Below are 4,703 nucleotides of genomic sequence, written 5' to 3' on the forward strand. Positions count from 1 at the left end.
AATTGAGAGAACGATATTGTAGAAAGATTTCCCAGTTATCCTTTTAAGTAAAAGGGCAAAATACAAAATACACTCATCACAGCGGACCAGCTGAACCCCTTACTGAGACAGAGTACTCAGTGAAGAAGGCAGATGTATCTGGCAAAGAAGCCTGAGTCTAAATGTAGTATTTCAGCCAAACTAAATCTGAGCCACGCTGAAGCACAGAGACGCTCCTTATTCCTGGAAATTTCCAGTGGCAGATATGATCTATCAGTTTATCTGATGTGGATACACTTGCCTTTTAAGACAACTTTCTGGCCCCTGCAGTCCACACCGTATGCTTTTTAATCCCAACGGAGGCCTGACTCTCCTTAAACTTTTCAGCCTCTCAACATAATATCCAGGCAGATTATTGCCACAGGAATGCTGAGGAGCTACCTGGATCTCCCACCGTTGCTGGAGGGCAGCCTTTAATCACAGTTGTTAATAGTCAGTTACTGGTTGAAGCTACAGATTCCCCTCGCTTTCCAGGCGATTACTACACAGGTCTTCTGAATACCAAATGCCATCTCTGCAACATCTTTCTGTTACAACAGAGGAAAACTAATACAGAATTAGCAACCAAGTCACACTCAGTCAGATGTTGCTCCTTGACACGGCAAATATATATATTATATATGCAAAACTGAATCATGACAGATTGTCTCCGCAGGAGACAAAACAGCTCTTTCAAATTAAAGCGTCTCTCCTCAAAAATCAATAACTGCATCGTGATAACAGGTTTCAGTAAGACACTGGGGCCACGTGCTGTGCTATCTTGATTTTTGGATAAATAAACCTGTGCCCTGTTGTTTATTGGATGAATAAACCTTTGGGACACGTGACAGTGTACAACTAGAACATGATGACTCAACATTCAGGCATTTTTAATGAACACTTTGAAAATTAAAATAGGTAATTAATGCTTGGTAAACATTATCTAATTGAACCTTATGGTGCTCTCAAGTACCTAGCTACTACTGTTTATACTGGACAGATACTGATCCTGCAGTTCAACAAGCTGCCTGCAGCCACCATGGAGTGGGTATCAGAGCCACGATCAGCGCTCAGAAGCTCCTGACTCACAGTGCAGGTTTCATGTTAGGCTGAAACCAATCTACCGGCCAGCTGTGACTGAAAAGGAAGGCCTGCTCACCATCTCCCCCGGGGTCCTGTTGCCCATCTTGCACTGGATTTAGCAGCCACGCAACCACAAGGCCAAGCCACATGACGCTCGATGTCAGACGCCCTGGACCTACTGCGAATACATGGGGATCTGACCTCTCAGGGAGACTGAATCCACTGTACATGGAATGTGGGTAGCTCTGAGCCTCAGCAGGCAGTCCAGCATGTTAGACTTGTTCATGTGGGTGGTATGAGGAACGGGCAGATGTTGCATCTAGAGCCTCACCAGCCCTTAGGATGGCCCTGCAGGATGGTCCCCTTACCTACAAAACGTTCTGCTAGAAAGCAGTCATCTCATGCATAAGGTATAAAACGGCTGTAGGCTCACAGGATATCTTTAATCCAGAGTTCTTTGTAAAAACTTCCCTTTCTGCCTTACTATCTTTAAGATTTTTGAGTCATTAAGGAGATGACACTATGGTCAACCTTCTGCTGCTATTTGTGCTGTTTCACAGTAAGAGTAATTATTGTTCACTACCAGTAATTGCTTTTGATGAAACATGACTAGGTTTTTTTCTTACTTTTTCAGAGAAAATATTTTAAGATACATCTTATTCACTGAAAAGTTCACTTATTTTTCATTTCATCAGAACTTAGTAATATATTTATGTATAGTAGTTAGATTTCACTGAAAACAGAGGAACAGTCTGTGTTCCAAAATTTAGCTCATAAGTATATATTGATAATTGCCTGTCTAATAGTAAGGTTGTAATTAGGATCATTCGCACAGCTCAGGTTATTCTTAGCTCTGAGGTCATAAGCATACTCAGTGACTCAACCAAGCATCATAACTCTTATTTGGTTTTCATTCGGTTTTCGTTGCTACTTCTATTACTTGAAATAAGTTCATTAAACAAGGAATATTCCTACTTGGATGCAAATAAGAATACTATTTCCAAGCTCCTATGCTAGAGGTACCTTACCCTCCCTCCAACTATACAGCTGCAACTATCGATTTTAGTTTTTCTCAGGGCTGTGGATTATCAGACCTTTCTGTGTCTTTTTTGGAGAAACTGCCTCATCTATGCAATGATCGCTGTGACCCAGCTGCTCCTGGACTTTCAGGAAGACTGTTTCCTTACCTCAAGCACTGCCTCCCCTCCCATCCACAATGCTATGTAAACAAAGGACAAAGCACTGAAAACCTGCTCAGACCTTTGATCTCCTAACTCACAGGAGCCCCTGATCCTGCTAATCTGCAGCTGCTCAGGCTTTCTGCATTCCCCATATCTTCACGTGCCCGCAAGCCACCCGTATGTCTTCAGACCATTCCAGTTCTTTCACACTTGCTTCTCTGCTATTCATGGCAACTGCTCCTCTCATCATCCCTCTGTTTTTCCTACTCCATCATATGCTCTATGAGCCTGCTATACCACCTGCCTTTCTCCATTTCTCCTCCTTTATTTACTTTCTCATACACCCTGACATATCTGAGCACCTTCGCCAGCTTTGGACACCTCCAAACTTACTTTCTCCTTTTATTCTCCACATGATCCTCACTCCAGATAAGGTCTTACTTTACTCCTTTCCATATATGTGTCTCCAGCATCTTGATTTCAGTCCTTCCCCTTACTTCCAGAGTTCTGGTTGGGCTCCTAAGTGGACTCCTCTCCCCTTTGGGCTTCAGAAGATACCATGAAGAGTACTAGGGAAAAAACATGAAGATAGGAGAGTTTGTACTGGTGAACTTAAGAAAATTAAAACATTCCTGGTACAGATCACAAAAGGCAAAGCATTGAGCTCCACAAGTATACAAACTACATAATCCAGCACCTTCTTCAAGGTTAATTTCTTCATGGATATTAACTACAAAGTCTTTTTGGAAAAAAAAAAGAAGCAAATTCAGATATCATTCCAATAAAGTATACTTTACAAAGATAATTTAGATAATTAAGATATTGGTGGCAACAGTCTCTAACCTTTGTACGTTCTCAGAAAAAAAGCCCTAGATCAACACAATTTGTACTGGAATGTAATGACTCAGCAAGTGCAATTTTTTTTACTGCACAGTGATTTCTAGACCTAGACTTTACATCTGTGAGGAGCAAACAGAAAACTGGAGCACAGAGAAGCAAAGTTAAAGTTATCTGAGCAGTTTAACTGAACATTTGAAACATTTTATAAGCAGTGGACTCAATGGCTTCATGTTTTGCTTTTTGACAGCTGTAGTATCTTACAGCTGTCCCTGTGGTGTTTGTGGGTGTATTTTGTTACTCTTAAGTTAACAGTATCTGTTGGCCATCTAAACTCCAGCTCAGATTCTGCACCTGTTACAGGTCAAATATTACCAGGGATTAATTAGGCTCATTTTCCATACTTTCCTGTTGCTGAATTACAGGTATTAGTCAGCCACATAGCATGAAGGTGCTCGTATTGAGAAACAGAGAACAAAGGAGGGGGCTTTGACAGTGCACCCAGCTTATGTGACCAGTGAGCTGGCCTCAAGGATTTTATTTGACTAAGGAAGTGCAGTTTGGTTTCCGGTTTGCTTATTGCTGATGACGGTTTCAACTCGATTTTGTGACCTTTCTTGTTACCTAGTTCTCAAGAAATAATATTCAGTCCTTGGAAAGCGCCGAACTCCTTTTTTTTTCTCATGCTGGAGACGTATTCTGGTATGAAAATGCAAGATACACTAAGAAAAATTTGAGCGTTGGAAACTGGAGCTAAACTGGGTCAAAACGTGGGATAAGCAACTGAGGATGGGAACACTCTCGCAGCACACACGTGTACATTGACAATAACTGCTACTCCATTAAACAGCTGTTAAACAGCGAAGCCTTCTCTGAGGAAGTGCTTACACTTACAGGCAAGAACGAGTGCTAAACAAAGCAATAAACACGAGTCTCGGCGGGAGAACAGAGGCTGTGTGCTCAGACCGAAGGCGGGACAGGCATGGCTACCGCCCCACCACGCCGGGGCATCGCGGCACTTCAGACCGAGCGGCCAGGGGGGGCCGGCGGAGCCTTATGTGCGCAGGGGAGCAAGTAAAATCTGAACGACACTCGCTGGCTTTAAGCCCCGGGGCTGCTCGGAGCCCTTCCCGCTGACCGGGTCGCGGCGACCCGCCGACCCCTCACGGCCGCCGCGGAGGGCGGCGAACGCCCCTCCGCCGCGCGCCCCGCCCCCTTTCCCGCCCTCACTCCTCATTGGTCGGAGCCGCAGTGAGGAGGCGGGTGCGCAGCAGGTGGCTAGCGCATGCGCAGAGGCCGTTCAGTCCGACGCCTTGGCTTCCTGTTTGCCCCGCTCCGCTTCCGGGTCGGCGGCGGAGCGTTCGGCGTTTGCCGTCGGGGCCGCGGGGCCGCTGTAGCCGGGGGCGGGGGAGGGGGGCCGCCGCCGCCGCCCGGGCGAGGCGCAGGAGCGGCGGCCGCCGCCGCCGAGGCGGTATAGCGCGGCGGGGCGGGGGGAGGGCCGCTGGGCGGCGGCGGCGGCCTCCGCCGAGGCCTGGGCCGGTCCGCCGCCGCCGCCGCTCGGCCGATGCCCCCGGAGCACCCGCC

The sequence above is a fragment of the Tauraco erythrolophus genome, chromosome 5 (assembly GCF_009769465.1).
Source record: "Tauraco erythrolophus isolate bTauEry1 chromosome 5, bTauEry1.pri, whole genome shotgun sequence".
Classification (NCBI taxonomy): Eukaryota; Metazoa; Chordata; class Aves; order Musophagiformes; family Musophagidae; genus Tauraco; species Tauraco erythrolophus.